Below are 22,729 nucleotides of genomic sequence, written 5' to 3'. Positions count from 1 at the left end.
ATAAAACTGTAATATTGATTTATAGACACCAGATCATCCTGATAGTACTATAGTCCAAACTACGAGGTATAGTCTTTTTCCCCAGAGATTTAATTGTGCTGTTTATTCAGGTCATGTTGATTATTTTTGCTAAATACATTATTAATTACAATAATTTGATGAGCAACATTAGACAATCAAAAACTTTAAAGACAAAATAGGAAATGCTGCTAATTGCTTGTCTGATACCTACTTTTTCTTGCCAGCAGAATCCCAATTTTGGGAGGATAGCAACACACATGATTATATACACTGTCTCCCCAGACACCCTTAGAACTATAAAAATCCACTGCTTTCTATCCTGATAAAAAGTTCAGAGATTCAAGAGACATGTGTTTTACCCGTTTGCTCATACCCCCATTTTTTTAAATATAAAACATGGGCGTAGTGCCCAGAGCTTCGGTAAACCTCTTGCTATAAGCATTGAGATGATAGCCATGCATTAAAGTTAGCGGATCATGGGGAGGGAGAATTGGAGGAAAGAGTTCAAAAGGTACAGACTTCCAATTATAAGATAAAGAAGTACTAGGGCTCTAACATACAACATGATGACCGTAGTTAACATTGCTGTACGATATACAAAAGAGTTAACAGTAAATCTTAAAGAGTTCTCAACACAAGATTTTTCTTTTTTCTTTTCTTCTCTCTTTTCTTTTTACTGTACCTATAGGAGATGATGGATGTGAGCTGAATCTATTGTGGTAATTATTTCACAATACATGTCAATCAATCAAGCCATCATGCTGTACACCTTAAAATTAAATAGAGATATATGTCAATTATTTCTCAGTAACACTGGGAAAAATAGCTTTAAAAAACTTAAAAAAATAGCAGACCAGTAAGAAATATGCCTAGATCTTTCAGCACTAGAAGCACAATATCAGCTGATTTCAGGAACTTATTACCATCAAATTGGTTACTTGTTTAAGTCACTCTGGTCAGGTTCCAATCACATAGACTTAAATGCAAATCTGCATGTTTAGATAACTTTTTTAAATTTAATTTATTTTTATTGAAGTACAGTTGATTTACAATATTGTGTTAGTTTCAGGTGTACAGCACAGTGATTCAGCTATATATATATATATATATATATATATATATATATATATATATATATATACACATATACATGTTATATATATTCCTTTTCAGATTCTTTTCCCTTATAGATTATTACAAAATACTGAGTATAGTTCTTTGTGCTATACAGTAGGCCCTCGTTGGTTATCTATTTTATATATAGTAGTGTGTATATGTTAATCCCAACTTCCTAATGTATCCCTCCCCCCGCCACCCTTTCCTCTTTGGTAACCATAACTTTGTTTTCTATGTCTGTGAGTCTCTTTCTGTTTTGTAAATAAATTCACTTGTATCATTTTTTCAGATTCCACATATAAGTGATATCATATGATATTTGTCTTTCTCTGGCTTAAATAACTTTTAAAATAACTGATTCATTACAATAAAATTAGGCAGCATTTAAAATATCCTTTATAAGTTTGTTCCTTTATATTAGTATGTAGTTAATAACTTTTTTTTTATCAGTTGGGCAGTTGGTCTTCAAATGTCAAGCTTTTGGCATCAAGGGCTCAATTATTTATCATTTAGACCAACCATATTCCTCAGTCTCTGCTTTAGTCATTATTGGTGCTACCAAAAAAAACAAAAAGACTAAATATATCTTATAACCATCTTGCACTCAGGCCTTCTGTTGCTATAGAAAAGAAAAGAGGGCTGTTTTATTTTTTTGAGAACACAAATATCTTTATATTTCTTTCTTTTTTTTTATAACTCATTCAAAAGGAAGTAATAATCTGCCCCCTGATTAGAAGACTGAGCTTTTTCTCCTCTTCATAAAATTTATTTTTCTACATACCAAAATAAAATGCCCCATCAACTCAGTGTATCCAAAACACCTTAATAACTCCAGCTACACCTTGAACTAGTAACTTCAATGAAAACCACCTTAAGTGAGAAGATCCGTATCTCCTTACACAGATTCTAGTGTTTAAAAGCAGAGTATTGCTGATTTCCTCAAATGATATCCTTTGACGTTTTTGTTCTCCAACTGAGATGGAAATTTTAGAAAAATTGCCTTTGGATGATTTGGTTTCTGTCCCTAATATGAGTGTTCAGTTGTGAACAAAAGCTGAAATATCATACGAGCTATAAGAAATAAACTCTTTTGAACATGAAATGATGCTTGAATTTTTTCTTTTATTTAAATAAAGAAATAAGCTTAGAAAAATCTTTTAAAATATTCATTGCAAAGGATAAATTTAGACAAATACATTTTTACAATAAACTAAAAGAATATTTTAAAATTAATTATCTATTAAAAGGTTTAAAATACTTAATCAAAGTAATAAAAAGTAGAGTTCATTAATTTATATTGCTGAACATCTGTTCCTACTTATAACAAAGTTGGAGTGGTTGCAGAGTGTATCTTCACATTTTAGATCATCTAAAATCAGATGCTTTGAAAATTTTTAAGTGTATTAAACTTGGTGATAGAGACCACAGTCTTGGAAAAAATTTCATTCTGTATTATTTGTACTGTTGAAAATAGACATTATTTAAAGATGAAATCAGTATTTAAAAAATTGAAATAAAGTTGGCATATACTAAGACGTGACAGTAGGACCCATGAAATGTCTTGTACTATCATATCTACTGGTATATAAGCTTTCAAATTTTTCAAGTTTTATTTCCTATGTACCAGATATTAGCAAAGTTTGGTGCATTGAACTCTATAGTATCCTCAAGTTACTGTGGAATGCAAATCTAAGTGTATTTTTCAAATCTGTTAAGCTACATATAAAATATTTCTGTATTTAAATAAATTTCTTTAAATCACTTTAAAGAAGAAAGGCATTTGCTCATACAATATAGGGTTTTCAACCTTGTTTGTATGCCAACAATGTGCTAGCACTGTTCTAGGTGCTGCGGATGCAGTAGTAAACAAAACTTTTCTCATACTAGTATGCATTCTAATAAGCAAGTTGAATTCTAATAGAAATAAAAAAGCTAAGCAACAAATTTTATTTTAGCAATTATACCCAGCTGTACACATCTCTTGCATATATCTAGTTCTACTTAGATTTAAATCATATCTTCTCACTTTTCTATCTAGTGGAAACTACTCAGCCTTTAAATTTCAATTCTTCGAAGCTTCCTTTTATACCACTTCTATCACTTCACCCCTGTGTAAAATCAATTACTTCTTCTAAATTCTGATAGTAGCAACTGCATTATATGTGTGTGTGTATATATATATATATACACTCACTAAATTGCTTTATTATTAATCACATCCTTGACTGTGGGCTTTATTATTAATAACATACTTGACTGTAAGCTTTTTAACATATCTTATTTGTTTTCACAGTTCCTATACCTAACACAATGCTAGATATATGTAGCCACTAAAAAATATGTATGTATATTATTTATATATCATATATATACTCCTATGTATAGGAATATATATAATATATATATATTATATATATGTAGGAAAAAAGTGAATGAAAAATGAATGGAAAAATTTGGGGATGTCTTCATAGATAGCATATCAAAAGGATAAAATGGTTCAATGAGGAACTAATATTCTATTAGATTCTAATTGCTGCCATAACAAATTACCACAAACTTAGTAGCATAAAACATTAAAAATTTATCATCTTGCAGCTCTATAGGGTAGAAGTCTGACATGAGTGTCACTGGGCTAAAATCAAGGCAAGGCTGCATTCCTTTCTGTAAACTCTAGGGGAGAATCTGTTACCTTGTCTGTTCCAGCCTCTAGAGGCTGCGTGCATTCTGTCGCTTATGGTCCCCTTCATCCATCTTCAAAGCCAGCAATATCTCATCTCTCTGACCTGTCTCTCTCTGTCCCTAGCCAAGAAAGTTTCTCTGCGTTTAAAGATTTCTGTGATTAGATTGGGCAAATGAGATAATCCAGAACAATCTCCCCATATCAAGGTCTTTAGCTTTAATCATATCTACAAAATTCCTTTTCCATGTAAGGTAAAATATTCACAGGTTCCTGGGATTAGGATGTGGACATCTTTGTTTTGGGGTTGGGAGCATTATTGTGTCTATTACGATTAAGGGCATAATAATAGCTTGGACATGGGTTGTAGTGACTGCTAGTAATATGTAAAAAATAAAAAAGACCAGTAATAGAGTAAGTTGTAATAGTCAAATTAAGACATTATAGAAATGTATCTAGTGAAGATATTTCCTCCATACTTTTTGAAGAATTGAATAAATAAGTAATTGAGTAAATGGAGTCAAGGAAAATTACATAAAGAAGTAAGCAAGCAAAAAAAATTTGACAGACTAAATATAGGTCTAAAAGCATCAAAGCCAAAAACAAGGTTTTTTGTAGAAAATTAGTTTCAGAATTATAACTCTCTTCCAATAGAGAAGCAGCATATATGAGGGGAAATTCAGAAGTCTGAACTTCAGACTTCAGTTGCCAGATATCTTATAAGTTTTGACTGTACTGAAAAAAAAATAGATCTTTTGCAATTTCCCCAAAGAGGTCAAAGCACTGTTAGGGCAATTGTCCTGATGTCCAGGCTGTAATTTCAGCGGCTCAGTTTTGTCCCATCTCTTCTACTTACATTCCCAGGAGCCATCCACAGGAATTCCTCACCATTTTGATAAACACATCCATCAAATACTACTACTTGTCAATGACATCAATTTAATTTTATTGGAGACAGGGTCAGGAGCAAATATCCAATCGACTACCATCCTCTAAATCACATATAAAAATACCCATATTTGTTGTTGTCACCACCGTTTATTTGAAGGAGAGAAAGAAAAGAAAAAAAAAAGAACATTTACCCTTGTAAATGTCAGCAAGGAACAAAATTTGGATAAAAGGAGAGTGGTGATCTCTCAAGGAATGATTTTTTTTTTTTTTAATTAAGCTACTTTTTGAATTCCGGTCTTATTTAAGTTGAAAAGCTGGGGTGTTTTTTTGTATTTTTAAATTTTTTTGGCCTTGCCTCGCGGTATGCAGGATCTTAGTTCCCTGACCAGGGACTGAACTTATGTCCCCTGCAGTGGAAGTGCAGAGTCTTAACCACTGGACAGCCAGGGAAGTCCTGAAAAGATGTTCTTCTGATTCTGGTTTTGAGCCTATTCATTTGGCTTTTCAACATCTAACAAAACTGCCAATCAGACAATATGTCTAGTCCCATAAGCATGTGAGGTTTGCTTATCTCCATAAATCAAATGATTAGTTCATTTGTGTAATATACAGTTACAAACCTGTGCTTTGCTATAGAAGCAAAGTTGCATTATTCTCTATTTTAAAATATAATCAGATGATTTCAGAGTAATATGGTATTTAAGAAATTATCTCATTTAAGCCCACACTTTAGAGATGAGCAAACTGGAGGGATTGAGTGATTTGTCCAGGGTCACATAGCTAGTTGGTGGCAAATTAGGAAGTAAAACTCAGTTTAAATATATTTCAATATTCTTCCTCACAACCAAGCTTACCTTCGGAATTTCTCCTTTTTTCTAGCAACGTCAACATTTGCATTCACATTGTTCTATAATATACGTGTATATTCTCTCTCCTAATTAATGCTAAAGGACCTTGACACTACTGTCAGATAACATCTGCCATGATGATATTTGCATTGTTAAAAGATCACTCTGACTTTGGGAACTAAGGCATGGATTAGAAGAGGGGAAAATAGTACACATAAGATGAACTGTTAAGAATAGATTGCAATAGTATAGGTGGGAGATGTTGGTAATTTTGTCTAAATGAATGTCCATGTAGAAGCAGAGAATATAGTTCTAAATTAGTTAAAATTAATAGGATATGGTGGTGGGATAGTTATGGAGAAAGAGGGAGCAGGAGGTGACAAAAATGATTTCCAGATTTTGGGATTACACAGTTAGAAGTATGGTAATATTATTTACTAAGATAGGAAATGTTAGAGGAGAACCAAAGTATTAAGCAGATTTTGGTAGGCTACGATGCATTAAAATAATTCCCTAATTTTAGTAACTTTTATCAGAACAAAGTTTAGCTTTTTTCTTCATCGTTAGAAATACAGACTCTGGAGTTAGACTATCAGATTATGAATCCCAACCACACTTACTAAATGAATATTCATGAGAAATTTACATAACTGCGCTCTGTCTCAGTTTCCTCATTTTCAGATGAAGAAAGGAGGATTCTTCAGATGAAGAAAATAATTGTAGTTTCTTCCTACAGTTGTTGTAAGAATTATATATATATTTTTTTTTTTTTTTCAAACAGGACATGACACATAGCAAGATTTCAATGAATGTTAGCTAATATTATTACTATTCCTATAGTCATTCCAATGAAGAGGAAACTAAAGTATAAGAAGTTGTCTATGGCCATACCACCCTGAACGCACCCGATCTCATCTGATCTCAGAAGCTAAGGAGGGTCAGGCCTGGTTAGTATTTGGATGGAAGACATTTCTTATGACCTAGAATATTGTCTTACCTAGTAAATGATTAATGTATACCTAAAAAGAGTGTATATTCTCTTAGAACAGTAGAATGATTAATGGCAAAGTTTCTGGGGGGTGAGTGCTTGGATTTGCATCTGCACTTGAGCACTTTCTAATATGTGATCATGGAAATACACTTAACCTCATTGTAATTTTGTTTTTCTATTTGTGAAATGGGACTAGAATGAAAATACCTAGCTCATACATATAAATATCTTGCTCATCTTTTATAAACAGTAAACATGCTATATATGTTAGCTGCTATTTGTTTTATGATTATCATAATACTTGCCTTTGTTGTCATCATCCACAGCAGCAAAAATTACATCAAATAAACTTGAAAAACACATTGAGACTCAGTAACCTGATACAGGTTACTATGTATCAGGTTACTGAGGGTGATTGGAAAGTGTGTGATTGGAGAAGACATTAATAGATCATCTCCAAGGTCATCTTCTCTTCTACTCTATACTTCCTCTATAGTCAATCTCATCCACCTAAATTCACGCAGAACTTCATACACTAAACATTCATTTATTCATGATTCCCAGATTTAAAATTTTGAGCCAGATCTCTCTGAACTCCAGCTGTCTTAAGCCACTGTTTACTAAAAAGCATTACTTAGCTCTTTCAAAGGCTCTTGAGGCTCCACATGTCTGTCTCTTTTGATAGATGCACGTATATGTCTCTCTATAAGCGCCCAGTTGCATGTCAAAGCTGCATTTTGAAAGATAAACAGTCCTGTGCTGCAGAGGACAAGGTCTTGGACCAGCAATCTATGGTTCTCTGCTGATACATTCTTAGCCTTTTCCTTGGGACTTGCCAGAAATGACATCTAGTATTCTCATTTTATCACATATCATTTGTTCTAAAGCTTGAATTTGTGCAGAGCTTTCTCTTGCTCTGTAGCCTACTCTATACCAGTGGTCTTTTGAGTCACTAAGTATGTTACTAATGTCTACAATATCCTAAAAGGCCCACAAAGCACTGTGCATCTTTCTGAGAGGTAGGAGTTACAAAGAGCAATGACTTGTTCTTTATCTTTGATGGGATATATTAGATCATTGTACCTCTACAATATTCACTAATAAAGTAGTCCACTGTATCTCTGTAGGATTTATTTTGTATCCTTTCATGCTCATGTCTCCTACTTTGTCATAGTTCTTTCCATCTCCTGCTTCCCAAATATAATTAAAATGTGTCATCAATATAAAAGAACAATTTGAGATTTCATAGAATATCCAGATGATCAAGTTTTCTTTGGACTATATTGTGACAAAGAGCAAGAAAATAATTCAAGCTATAGCATAAAACAATGAAGATGTATTGCTGTCCATTCCAAAGGAACACAAATTGTTTTGTTCTGTTCCTCTTTCTCCATAAGGACAAAAAGAATGCATTCACCAGATCAATAGCTGCATATGAGTGCCAGTGGGTTTGTTGATTTGTTCTTGTACCAAACCCATATTCAGCATATCAGCTGTGATGGGGACTATTATTTGGTTACCTTAACAGAGTCTTCTACCATTTGCTAATCCAGAGGGTATTTTGATGAATTGAACTGTGATATGGTGAGACTACCACACCTAAATCCTTTAAGTCTTTGAAAATAGCACTAATTCCTGCCATTCAACTTGAGATAATTGTATTGCTTCTGATTTTCTAACTGAGCCAAGGATGTGTACACAGTTTCAAAGGCATCCTCTTCAGCTTCCCTACAGTAAAGTCTTGGTTCTTACTCCACAGGAAGCCAGTGTGAAAGTTTTATCAGCTGCTAAGTGTTTTTATCCTTATTATGTACCCATGACTGGAAAAATGACCACTGGTTGGTGTTCTAATCCATTGGATCCATTGTGGGGCAAACTTAGGGCAGGAATGCATTTATCACCTGACCTGTGTGTTCCTCCTCTCTAATGGAGGGCTGTCGTGGTGTTTTAGCTTCCTTGGTATTGCTTAAGTTCCTGATTTATATCTAATCACCCTTGGAAGACTTATTGCAAGTAAGGAAACTGGATTATGATTTTCCACTGTGGTGACTAACATCAGTCTTCTGCTCGCCAGCTGTTTATTGTTTTTGATGTTTAGTCAAATAATGACCTCATTGGCTGCCCATCTTTCTTAGGTCTAATAACTTAATGGTTTAGTCTCCCTTATCGTATATTCTATGTATCAATGCCCCCTGCTGGCCGTTCCAGTCTTGTTGCTCATTACAGTAATTGCATCCACCTTGGGTCTGACAATTATGTGCTGCTACCTGGCTTCTGCTGTTCTTGAACCCAGTCATCCCCATTGACACCATATTTTGAAGTGTCATATCTGCACAGAATTGCTTCTTTGGACCTCCTGCCCTTTTCTCCTCCCAATGCCATCCTAAGCACCTATACTTCTAGGCCCATGTTAAATTCATTCTTTGTCATAAAGCATTCTCAGATACACCGCCCAGAATGAGTCAGTCCTATGCTTTCCTCATATTTAGTTTGTAGTAGATCATCACGTCTTCTCAGGGTCTGTATTGGAGGTAGTTATGTATTTTACTAAAGTATAGGATCCTTGAGTAGGGAATTTTGTCCAGTTTATCATTGCATCTCCTAAAGTTCTTTTCCTAACAGTCTGCTCTCCTCCTTTTTGAAATAGATGAAGTCACCTAAGTAAAATTAATGGACATTTTGAGAAAATATGAAACATTCTGGTTCTGGATGCTTATTTATTTCAATAATTAATATTTCATTAATTTGTAGATACTAGAAATTAAGAAATAAAAAACAATTCAGAGTTGTGGTTCCCTAGATCTATGTAAGGCAGGTGTTAAGGTGTATTCTATAAAAGTGTATTTATTGTATATGAGAATCTCATCTGTAAAGAATGGCAGGTAAAAAGGAAGTTTATTAATTTTAATGGAGCAACTGATATGTATTACACCAAAATCCTTCTACATCTAGTATATTACATTTACCAGTGAGTCATTTAAACAAAGTAACATGGATGAAGTACTTGTAATGATCCACTTATATATACATTTATATATTTTATATATCTACATATCTATAGATATAGATATATCTTGAAATTGTTAGAGGAAGGAATATAACAATAGCGATTTATTTATGTTAGCAATTCTGTGCTAGTTTACTTTATCTAAAGATCTCCAGGGCTTTACAAACATTAACGTCTCCTTCTTATCCAGCGAGATAAGTATCATTATCTAAGTTTTATAGTGAAATGATGGAGACACAAAAAGAGATTAAGTGATTTCTTCAAGGTTACCGTCAGTTGTGACAGGAAAAGGATAGAAGTTAGATTTACGAATCTCAGACTTACGCTTTAACTATCCTTGGGCTCTGTGTATTAGTTACCCGAAGTATCCAGATAAGAAGTTTGAGACTACAGTGAACAAAGACCATATAGGTAAAAACTAAGTATTTGGATATTCAACATCACTGATTAAATAAGTAAAAGGCTTAAGCACAAATCTGGAAAGCAGATTTTATTGAAAAGGAGGTTGTCCATAGTTTGTAATTAAATAAGATTGGAAGAGCTTTTGTTACCTTATGTGCCAATCAGTTTGTATATACGTGTATACAACTGTGCTTTGAGAAAATTCTAAAACTTTATATCAAGTGAAACATGTTTACATGTTTACATCATTTGAACTCATTAACCTGGCTTAAGGCAATCTATAGACCTAAAAGCTACTTTTGGGTAACATGTTTTCATTGTTTTGTTTTTTTTTCCGGCCATGCCACACGGCTAGTGGGGATCTTGGTTCCCTGACCAGGGATCTAACCGGGGCCCTCAGCAGTGAAAGCACAGAGTCCTAACCACTGCACTGCCAGGGAATTCCCTCATTGTTCTTTGTTTTAACAACCCATCCTGTCAGATTATAAAGGTTAAAATTAAGTGACCTCTACACAAAGCAGAATTCTATTGTGGAAACAGAACAGTATTTATTCTTTTATTCTGGTGAATCAGACAAAAGAATTATCTTTGTGCAGATTGCCTAAGTAATCATAAGTCTGTACCTGTAATATGTATTTGTTTATCTAATGATTGTTTATAAGAAATAAAATTGATCACAGGCAACTACTACAAAGTTTTGGGCATTCTTTTTATTTAAACAGTGGACTTCTGAGTCTTTTGAAGGCAAGCAATGTTAGCAGAAAATGAGGCAAGTCATCTGAAGTTTCTTCACTGTGAGCCAGGCTTTCACTTTTGCAAATGAAGGATGTCTGCAGATGCCTTAATATTTGCAGTAGGAGTTCTTCTATATCCCCAAATGTGTTGTCTTCCCACTAATACACCAATACCCTCTTCTATTTGTAGTCAGATGTGAAAGGACAACAAAAGGGAGAAAGGTCATTTGCACCATAGCTCATGGATTACCCAGTCTCTGGCAGGCTGCTGTTTTCCTTCAATCCCTTTGACCCATATCCCTCTGCAAGTAACATAAAATAAATTGCACATATTTAAGATGTATATTTTGATAAGTTTTGACATATGTATACACCCTTGAAACAATTACCACTGTCAAGATAATGAAACGTCTATCATCCTCCAGGTTGCCCGTTATAATTCTCCCTTCCCACTGCTTCCTAACCCCACCCCTCCGTTCCCAAGCAACCACAGATAAGCCTTCTGTCACTATAGTCTAGTTTTCATTTTCTAGAATTTTGCATAAGTGGAATTATGAAACACATACTCTTTTTCATGACTTATTTTACTCAACATAATTATTTTGCTATTTACCTATGTAGTATATTTAAATAGTTAATTTTTGTTTGTTTTTTGAAGTTTTTCCGACTGTCTTCATCCAATTCCCCACCTCCCTATCCCATGCTTCCACCACTTCTAGTAACCACAAATCTGATCTCTTTTTCTATGAGTTTGTTTGTTCATTTTTGAAGTATAATTGACCTACAACACTATGTTAGTTCCTGTTACGCAGCATAGTGATTTGATATATTTCTACATTTCAAAATGATCACCACAATAAGTCTAGTTAAGGTCTGTCACCATACTAAGATACTACATAGTTATTGACTATATTCCCCACACTACTTTTCTTATCTATGACTCATTTATTTTGCAGCTGCAAGCTTGTACCTCTTAATCTCTCTCACCTATTTCTTTCCTCCTCCAACCCCACTTGCCTCTGGCAACCACCTGTCTATTCTCTGTATCTATGAATCTGTTTCTGTTCTGTTTGTTTTGTTTTTCAGATTCCACATACAAGTGAAATCATAAAATATTTGTCTCTCTCTGTCTGACTTATTTCACTTAGCATAATGCCCTCCAAGTTCATCCATGTTGTCACAAATGGCAAAATTTCATTCTTTTTTATGGCAGACAAATATTCCATTGTATATATGTGCCGCATCTTCTTCATCCATACATCTATCGGTGGACACTTAGGTTGCTTCAATATCTTGGCTATTGTAAATAATGCTGCAATGAACACAGGAATGCATATATCTGTTTGAATTGGTCTTTTCATTTTCTTTGAATAAATACCCAGGAGTAGAATTGCTGGATCACATGGTAGTTCTATTTTTAATTTTTTGAGAAATCTCTATACTGTTTTCCATAGTGGCTGCACCAATGTACATTGCCACTAAGAGTGCACGAGTGTTCCCTTTTCTCCACATTCTCACCAATGCTTCTTGTTTTTTGTCTTTTTGATAATAGCCATTCTGACAGGCATGAGATGATATCTCACTGTGGTTTTGATATGCATTCCCCTGATGATTAGTGATGTTGAGCATCTTTTCACGTGCCTGTTGGCCATCTGTATGTATTCTTCGGAAAAATGTATCTATTCAGGTCCTTTGCTCATTTTTTAACTGGTTGTTTGTTTTTTTGATGATGAGTTGTATGAGTTCTTTATATATTTTGGATATTAAGCCTGAATTGGATATATCGTTTACAAATATCTTCTCCCATTTAGTAGGTTGCTTTTTCATTTTATTGATAGTTTCCTTCACTGTGCAAAAGCTTTTTAGTTTGATGTAGTCCCATTTGTTTATTTTTGCTTTTGTTCCCCTTGCCTGAAGAGACATAGCCAAAAAAATATACTAAGACCAATGTCAAAGGGCATACGGCCTATGTCTTCTTCTGGAGGTTTTATGGTTTCAGGTCTTACATTTTAGTCTTTAATCCATTTTGAATTTATTTTTCTTCATGGTATGAGTGAGTAGTCCAGTTTTTGTTTTTGTTTCTTCTGTAGCTGTCCAGTTTTCCCAACATCATGTATTGAAGAGGTTGTCTTTTCCCCATTGTATCAATATATTTTTGCCTCCTTTGTTGTAGATTAATTGCCCGTATAAATGTGGGTTCACTTCCGAGCTCTCTATTTTGTTCCGTTGATCTACGTGTCTGATTTTGTATATAAAGAGCTGATTATTTTATTGCTAGACAATTGTCCATTATGTGGGTTTACCACATTTTTAAAAATTCATTTACCTGCTGATAAACCTTTGAGTGGTTTTCAGTTCGAAATAAAGCTTCTATGAATATTTGTGTATGAGTATTTCTATGTACATATTTTTCTTTTTCTAGGTAAACACCCAGTAGTGAAAAGGCCACGTCTTAGGGTACATGTATGTTTAAAGTCGTAACAAACTATCAAATTGTTTTCCAAAGTACAATTTTACATTCCATCAACCATGTACAAGAGTTCCAGTTTCTCTACATTTTTGCAAACTCTTGATATAGCAATTATTTTTAATTTTTGACATTGTATTAGGTGTGAAATGATATCTCATTGTGGCTTTCATTTACACTCTCTTAATGACTAATGATTCTCAGCATCTTTTCATGTGCTTATTGTCATCCAAATATGTTATTTGGTGAAATATCTGGTCAAATCTTTTGCCCATTTTTTTTTTTTTGATTAACATCCATCAAAAATCTGAAAGATACTACAACTGAAATCTACCAATGATGTGAGACCAGATCTTTAAAACATAATATGCTTACACAATACTTACACAATCTAATGACCTTACAAATATGGTAGCAACCAGTTGCTTGGTAATAGTATAAACAAATAGATGATTCTCTACATTTTTATTGAAGCCATTGTATTAATTGGTTTACTTTGTCTTAGAAAAATATCCTAAATTTCTACAATATTATTTGCTCCCTCAATGCATTAACCAGGAGTCCTGCATATTTGTTCTTCCAGAAACTAACGGAAGAGCTGGCATAATATTTGAAATAGGCAAATATTTTATTTTCATGTAATTAATAAGGTAATTGGCTAAACAAAAATTTTTAAAACTTCTGTGATCATCTACTATGCACAAACTATTGTTTTTTGCTGTAATAATAAATAGAAATAAATACTTATTATCTAGATGCAGACTCAGTCCACAAAAGCCAGATAACCAAAATATTTATGCCTCAAAAATATTTTTACAAACTTTTAAAAATATTTATAAAATGTCATGCTTGTGCCAATTCATGTTAAAAGTTCAGTGCAGTATTTTTGGATAGATACCTTTGTGTCTATTTTTTCTATTTTTCTATTTCAAGAGTTGTGCATGTCACAAATGTCAAGGTTTTATAAATGGTGATGAATTTCTTTTCTTTTAACACATTTTAAATCTAGTCTGTGTCTTTCCTATTGCATGATTCTGCAAATTTCTACCAAATTGATAAAACTTCTTGTTCTCTATTTATTTATAGTATATAAATCCTACAATTTTAAAAGACATAGCAATTAGGATAGTTGTTTTAAAGTGCCAGTGATGTATAATTTGTACTGATTCAAAAAACATCACAACAGAGAAAAACAAAAACACGTTCCACGTATCAGATATCGAAACACATAATATGCTCAATATTCTATATGCACAATGCAATTTTAAGTTGTCTTAGAAATGTGAATAATCATGTGCAGACCAAACTTCCATCTTGTATATTGACAAGCCAAGTTTGATTTTAATATGCAAGAATCTAAGTGTGTATGTGTTTCTCTGTGCACATGATGGATATAAAAAGACATATAGGAAAAAATGGTATCCATTCCCTGCAACTCCTCTCTTTTCCCTAACTCTTAAGACAGGAAATGTAGTACATATAATATTCCCAAGTTCCAACAAGTTTTTTGTGACTCAGTCTTTCCTCCCATTGAAATATTTGACAAGTTGTTTTTTTGTTTGTTTGTTTGTTTTTAAGCAAATTGCTGTTGGGGGAGGAGAGGGCATTATTATTCATTAATTTTCAGAAAATTGACATAGAATAAAATCTGAAGCGTTTAACCTCATTGATGACCATGATTGATTCTGATGATTTGGTCAAGTGAAGTTCCTCGTCATCCTTTGAGTAAAGGACACATGGATTGATGCCTTCCTCTACTTATTCCAAACTCCTGCTCAACCTCAAGGTAAGGTCCAGATTCCACCTATTTTCTTAAGACTTCCCTGATTTCTTTAGAATATTCTCTCTATTAATATATACTGCTTTATTATCTATCTGTCTCTCCAAAAGGCTGTAAGTTTCCTGACTTCAAGTATGGTATTTTTTCATATCAATAAGTATTACATATATATCCATAAATACTACTACCACTGCCACTACTACTACTACTTCCTCTGTTATTACTACTAATTTTTATTCTAAGTTTTCAGAAATACAAAATAAAAAAGTATCTTTATAAAAAAATTATCTTTCCTTAAGTTTCCTTAAAGCTTAGCAGAATAAATGGGCAAAAAAATTAGACAGCAATATAATAAGCACTCTGGCAGATATATATATATATATATATATATATATATATATATATATATATATATATATATATATATATTATTTGAGACCATACCCTGAGGGAGTCAAGGAAAGCTTCCTAGAGGAGGTGGTCCCTAAACTGAGTAGTAAAGAACAAGTAGACATTAACCAGGTAAAGGATGGGTGATGGGCGGTAGTCCAGACAGATGGGACAGCATGAAAAGACTTTGAGATGTGGAATAATAGAGGCAGATATAGAACCTGAATGCAAATTTTGAGATTGGGATCAGAAAAGTTGAGACTGGAGCAGAAGTCAGATAACAGACTATAGAAAGCATCTTAACCTAAGCAACCATATATTTCCATTGGACCAGATTTTGTTTGCACTGACACAACTAGAAATAATATTCCCTTTTATTCACGTGTCCTAATTTGAACAATAAATTGTAAGGTCACTGTAACTTAAGACTATCTCCTATTTTTTTTTTCCTGCAAATAGTAAGAAGCCTTTGAAAGAAGGTCAGGTAAACCATTTAGAAAGATTAATCTGGCACCTGGTTGGAAGATGGCATTCAAAGGAGTAAAGCTGAGGCCAGGAACACTAGTAAGGAGCCTCTGAAACAATCCAAATGAGAAATGGTAAGGACCTGAATGGCGGGAATAATAAATAGGGCTGTAGAGGAGAAATAATTTCCGGAAGTATTTAAGAAGCAAAATAACCATCAGTTGAGAAGGGTGGAGAAAAACAAGGAGGAAACAACTAGATATTAAATGTTATCCAGAAGAATAAATGCAAATAAATGAAGCCACAGAGATGGGGAAAACTATAGGATGTGTTCTCTGATGATGGAACCGCAAAAAATAGATAAAGTATGAAATGTGTGTGGAAGTCATTGTAAGGTAACTCTGGTAGAGTTTCTTGGACACAAATACCAGACAACTTTGATGTTAGCTCTTTGAAGTGTGAGGCTAGAGAGAAGCATAGGATAATCAGGAGCCTGTCTGGACCAAACATGTGTGGGGTGAGGGAAGGCGGGCTGCAAAGTTCTGCAGTAATGTCCAGGTATCAGCTGCCCAGTGAGTCAGCTGTCAGAGCCAGCAAATCAGAGCTGGAATCCGGTAAACAATGTATTTTATTGAGACTAAAGGTGGAGAACAAGATAGGCTGAGGATACAGCAGGTAATCAGACTAAAGCACAGGTAGGAGCAAGGTTGAGGATTCCCTACTGGGGCAGGGAACCACAGCTGAGAAAATTGTCAAGAAGAGATGACCATCTGTGGATAGAACTCACATATATGTAGTTGAAAAGCTGCTCCCGACCACAGAAGCTGGAAGAATGACAAGGCAAGAAGCAGGCAGAAGAAGAGACAGCATAACCAAGTGTTCACTCAGTGAGGTTAAATTTTACCCCAAAAGGCAAGCTGTCAAATGCTACTACTTAATAGATCCCTTTGTGGATCCACAAGCAACTCCATCCAAGTGCAGTCTATGCAAGGGCAGAAGGCTTTGCTAGGGCCATGGTAATTTAATTTTTTTATGTGCAATTAGGGCAATTAAAAAATAAAATAAAAAATATGAGATGATAAAATATGTGTTGGTAACTATATGATAAAGTCTATGCTTTATAAGATATCTGGAGTATTCTAACTCTTATAATTAGTTTTTATGTTATAGAGGCATATGTAAAAAGTTAAACAGCTCTACCTATTGTCATGTGACTGAATTTTTTCAGTGAAACAAGTTATATAAGTAAAAATTTCTCTTCTGAAAGAATATTTTATCTTGTAGATATCCTTATTCATTTTTCCATCAACAACCCTCATATTTTTCAAAAAAACTAGGATTTTGCTCCTCCTCAAAAAATCCTCTCTTTAAAAGGATGTGTCCTATTGAGTTACAGTCACAATTAATCAACAGGAAGCAAATTGGGTGCAAAAAGCTATCATGACACTAAGGTTTGGAATTTAAAATAACAATTTTCAAAGCGGTATCTGTCAGATGCAAGACAATATGTCTAGTCTTACATATCTGCTTAAAACTAGGATGTTCTATCACTATTTATTGATTGACTGATTTATTTATGCACTTTAAAAGCTTTGTAGATATTTTGCATCATATCCAGATGAATTGTGGCAAAATGCAACCTACCCTCTTATTGAACAGACACTCCGTTAAACCAAAACAAAATGCCAAATCACCTGTTGTACCGTAATCTGGAGATCATCTGTTCCAGAAATAACTATCTGTGGCTCTATGGTTAGGGAAGATTACACACAAAGAACTGATATATTAAGGAGCAATAAAGACAATAAGTATGAATGTAATCTGTAAAAAGCCAACATAATTAGTATTTGCAAAAGAAAGTGCTTATTTTAAAAGTTGGTTAATAGGATTTAAGCAAATAAAGTTACTATTTAATTCTGAGTTTTGATAAGTAACATAATTAATATGTCATTAAGGCCCCTTTTTAGTTTCACTGGGAAATTATCTTTTCATTGCATATGTCCAGGCTGAATACAATTCATTTTATTGTCGCCCATAACTCACTTCTTCTGGTTTTATGAAAGCACATGTAGCAGTTTCACCTCTGGCTCTACCCTCCATCACAAACTCGTTTAAATAGTGATCGTAATGATTTCAGAAATCACTACAAATGGCTGGCAGCATCATTGTCGTTAATGTCTCAAGGGAGACACACAAGCGAGTTTTATCAGCTTGAGGCTGAGGTATTTGATGAAGTAATAACAAACTAGCTCTGAATTGTCTTTCATTACCCTTTATCTCTCCTAGAGAGAATATAATCTTATTCAAATTATAATGGTCTTTGTTATCAATGAGTTTTACTATTTATTTACCTGCATCCACACGTGCAAATGCCCATGCATTCTGCTTTTTCAACCTACCTATAATGAAATTTCTTCACTATCAGAATCATGCACAATCACAAATTACAAACTAGTTACTAGTATAATTTGCTTAGCATAAAAATACCCTACTCATTCTTTTAATATACTATCTTGATTAAAGGAGTAAAATCCAATCATTAGGGTTGAAATACAGTATATGCTAAGCAACTTTTAAAATAAGAAGTTAAATTGTGCTGAGGGTAACTTAGGTTAAGTAGAAAATTGTTAAAGACTGTGGTTCTCCTGTTCAGCACAGATCACCTGGTATCTAGATAATTACTTTTTGTTTTAGCCTTTATTTATGATAATATTTTGGTATTTGTGTAAGCTAGATAATGTCAAAGAGCTTTCATACTCCATATCAATTTTATCCCCTTAACCAATCTGTAAAGCAGGGTAAGGAGGTATAGTTATGTATAGCTGACAGAGAGGAATTGCAATTCAGAGATGTGCTCTGATGTCATATAAAGAGAATCAAGGCAAGAGTGTCCACTAGGCTATTTTTCTTTTCTCTCTGACTCGTCTGCTTTTCACCTTGACAATAATTCTATCTTCCTTGTCTCTTTTAACATATGCTAACAATGCAAAAAATAATTCTTACAATGAAGTTAATGGTGATCTGTAAACTAAACCCCTTTTTAAAATTGATTCATTCATACAACAAATATTTACTGACTACTTACTCTGTGCCAGATACTGTTCTAGATATGGAGGATAATGCAGTGATGATATAGACAAGAATTTCTACCTTCACCCTATTATATTGCAGGTGATAAATATGTAAATGCTGTGGAAAAAATATAAACTCATGTAAGGTGAAGAGAGACTGCTAGTGGTTGTTTTTAATTTTAAAAAGTATAATGGGGTAGTCCTCAATGCAATAGTAATGGACTAGAAATAGAGGCGATAGTAAACCACCTTATAGAAAAAATATCAGGTATTTGTAATAATAATTTCCAACGGCTTATCGTTTTCTATTTTGCAAAATATTCTTGATATATCATCAGATTCAAGGCTATCAATAACCTTACGAAGTATGCAGAACAATTGTAACTACCCTTGTCTTAGAGATGAGAGAATACATTTGAAGAAGTTGAGTGTCATAAACAATACCTGTATTAAATTTTAATATTCTGAGGGCAATGCACCAGCTTCATTTGGGATTCTTTCAAATCAATGAGCTTTCCTAAAATTAAAAGGTTAATATTATACAAGGCAATAACATCCACAAAGGTGGGATTATGTCTGTTTTATTCCCTAATAATTTGATTTCATTAAGCTTATGACTGCCCAGACACACTGGAGCTCCTCCTGGTTCTCAAATACACCCCTTAATTGTTCTCCCTTCTGCTTCCTCTGACTGGTAAGTAGTCAGAGTCAGTAGTCTCTGACTTGCACACATACTCTCTTTTTCCATCTATCCATTTGACATCAGATCTTTTTTAACTGATGCTGTTTTCTCAGATTCTCAGTTGCAAAACGCCATCTTATCATCTGGGTCTTAATTCTATTATCACGTTCAGATTATTTATTGTCTGCCTACTCTAACTAGAGTATGTGCTCCCTGAGAGCAGAGATACAGGCACCATGATCGAAGTGCAGGTTTTCAACTCAGAACTTTACAAAGTACATTGTAAGCACCTTGTCTTTGTTGTGCTAATGAATGAACAGCTATCAAATCATCTAACAGTTCCAAATATGTTCTAAGCATCAGTAACTAGAAAGCACTTGAAATTAATAAAACTAATATTCATTATATCACGTTCTTTTCTTAGCATTAAATGATTGAAACACCACTACTGTTATCATGTTTCAGATCAGAAAAGTGAGCCACAGAGGGAATTTTTCTAACAGCCAACAACTCTCAGTACCAAGATTTGGGTACATAATCTTAACTACTTCACTCTATAAAATTCCCCTTTGAACTATCCCAAAAGATTATGAATATTTCCTTTGAAAGATTGTAAATGTTTCCAACACATTGCCCAAGTCTAGGGAGTGCCATTTGCATTATTGTTACATAACCACAGAAAATAATGTGAATAAATTCCCTTGGGTTGGGCAATATGAAGGTTATTGTTTTATTTGGAATGCTTTGAACAACGTCATCTTCTTCCTAATTCTACTTTCTTCTTCTCTTTCTGACTGGTGAGTAGTTAAATACTTGCCCACAAACTCTATTTATCATTTTTTCTATTCACCACTAGAAGAAATGTTAGAAAAAGTGTAAATATAAGAAAAAATGAATATCTTAATTCTACAATGTTTGTATTTAAATATGCATTGGAAAGCTTGGATTTATACCTGGAGGAAGGAGGAAACCCCATCAAAATCATAACACAAATTTTGGTGATAGTTGCTAAGAGCTGGGTAGGCTTATGCAAGACTTTTCCACATACTATGAAAAGTGAGCTCTTTCTTCTTTGCCTTAAGGTGAAAGGAAAGGTGTAAGATAGAGGAAGCATGTCATTAGCTTGTACGCTTCATGAGGCTCTACGTAATGGCATGAAGCTCTATACCTTGTGCCCAGTACACAATGTTTATGAAATCGCAGAAGTGAGTAATAATTCCTCAGTGATCTATGTTAGAGTTACTCAAAGTGTATTCTGCAGAGCACATAAGTAGAATATTAAGAAGTGTTATACAAAACAAAATTCTAGCAGATACATTTTAAAAATGCTTTAAGTTAGTCAAGTGTTATTTCTGAGAAACTTCTTGGAAGTTTAGTATACCGATGTGAGTTGTAAGTATTCAAGAGACGGTTATAGGTTGCAGTGCTTCCCACGTTAACTTGAACTCAAAATTATGTTTTCATAAAACAGAATGATGAACCTTGGAGTTTACTTGAGGTTGCTGATTATTCTGATTGGTAGTGATAGGAAAAGCAAATTAGCTTATCTCACTCACCAGTTAATCATGTAAAAATAGTAACTAGTATGGTTATGATGGATAGAAGATAAATGGAGAAAAATGACTTGATGGGATTTTGATATAAGGTGTTGCCTGTTCCTAGAGGTAAGATTCTCTATATTCAGATACAGGTTAAATTACACTGCTATCTTCTTAGAAAAAACTTAGGGTATATTAAACTGTAGTTGAAGATTTTAAGATTTCCAAAAATGTATTTTAAAAGGGTCTTTTTATACCTAGATATATGTATTTCTTTTAATTCTTCTTAGAATTAATTATTGCTTATATGTATTATTAAATTAAAAAGATTTGTAAAAAATCATTAATAATTGCAAAAAGGATGTATATTCCTATAGGCTCTATTTTTTAGCTAAATGACAAATTTAGCTTTTTAGACCTTGAGCTCATTCTAAGAATAGATACCATTTATAAGTAGCAGTTTTCTCATATGTAAGTACTGGTACCCAGAAAGAAGTAGCCTCTAGAGTTCTAATTTTGCATATTCGGTCGAAAAAGTAGTAGAACATGTGAGACTAAAATTCACTAACTAGGTCTCTTCCTGAATCTAGGATATGTAACAAATAAAATACTGAAGAGATGAGTATGAAAGTTATTTCATAGAATTTTTTGAGTCTTGGAAATGAAGAGGATTATACCAAATAAATGAAAAATCAAATGACAAATAAATAAGAGATCAAATAAATGAAAGATCAAATAAGAATACTGTTACCTCCCACTTCCCACCTGGCCACAAGCAAGCCCATAGGCTTCCTTCAGCTAATGCCCAGAGCAAATATCTTAAGGGACCTCTTCCCTTCGAATACTGGATGTGACCACCAAAGTAACTAAAGATAAATGGTGATGCCTGGCAGAATATTAGAGGGGTTTAAGGTAGGAAGGAAAATATGGTGAAAGAAAGGGGAATCCATAGAGCTTGACCAAGCAGTTAATACAAATATAGTGTTTGGTGAACTTTTTAGGAATTTCTAAAATATGTTTTATTGAAGGATAACACAAAAAAAGGAAAGAGTAGATAAATCATTAATGTGCAGTAAAATTAATCATCAGAAAGAGAACACAACCAGGTAAAGATATAGAACATTACTGATGCCAGGGAAATGCCCTTGAATCCCTGCCAAATATAACTACCCCTCTCCTTTCCAAAAGAAACATCATAGATTTTCTTGTCTCCTCTTGAATTGAACATAAATGGAATCATATGCTATGTACTCTGCTTTCACCCAACATTATGAGATTCATCCATGTCTTGCCATCATGTGATGACTGTACTGATTTGACATTTTAAAAAATAACCAAGTTACTTATGGCAAATCATAGACAGTAATATATAAAATTTCCAACATTTTGAGACAGATGTTTATTTGGGTAAACCAATGACTTTTTTTCTTTATTTCAAATACAGAGCCGATGGTTAATAACTAAATGTAAGCCTTTAGTTTCCTACCTTAAACTGGACATAGAATAGGGCTAAATATTTTCATCATTGGGCTATCATAAAAAGCCAAAGAATTATCCTGAGTGCTTTACACAAAATTATGATAAAAATTAAATACAATATCACATGAACATAGGAATTCTCTTATGCACATAGGAAGTGTAACTACAGT

At 33.6% G+C, this 22,729-nt stretch overlaps 1 pseudogene; it reads left to right on the top strand.

Moving 5' to 3' along the window:
- Window positions 1-20,654: 20,654 nt before the first annotated feature.
- LOC114235600 (telomere zinc finger-associated protein-like) overlaps window positions 20,655-22,729 on the top strand; it is a 28,137-nt pseudogene continuing 26,062 nt past the window's right edge.

Source organism: Balaenoptera acutorostrata, chromosome 11 (assembly GCF_949987535.1).
Source record: "Balaenoptera acutorostrata chromosome 11, mBalAcu1.1, whole genome shotgun sequence".
In the NCBI taxonomy this organism is placed as follows: domain Eukaryota; kingdom Metazoa; phylum Chordata; class Mammalia; order Artiodactyla; family Balaenopteridae; genus Balaenoptera; species Balaenoptera acutorostrata.
The sequence above is the reverse complement of the archived record's forward strand: the minus strand, read 5'-3'. Positions and strand labels throughout refer to the sequence as shown.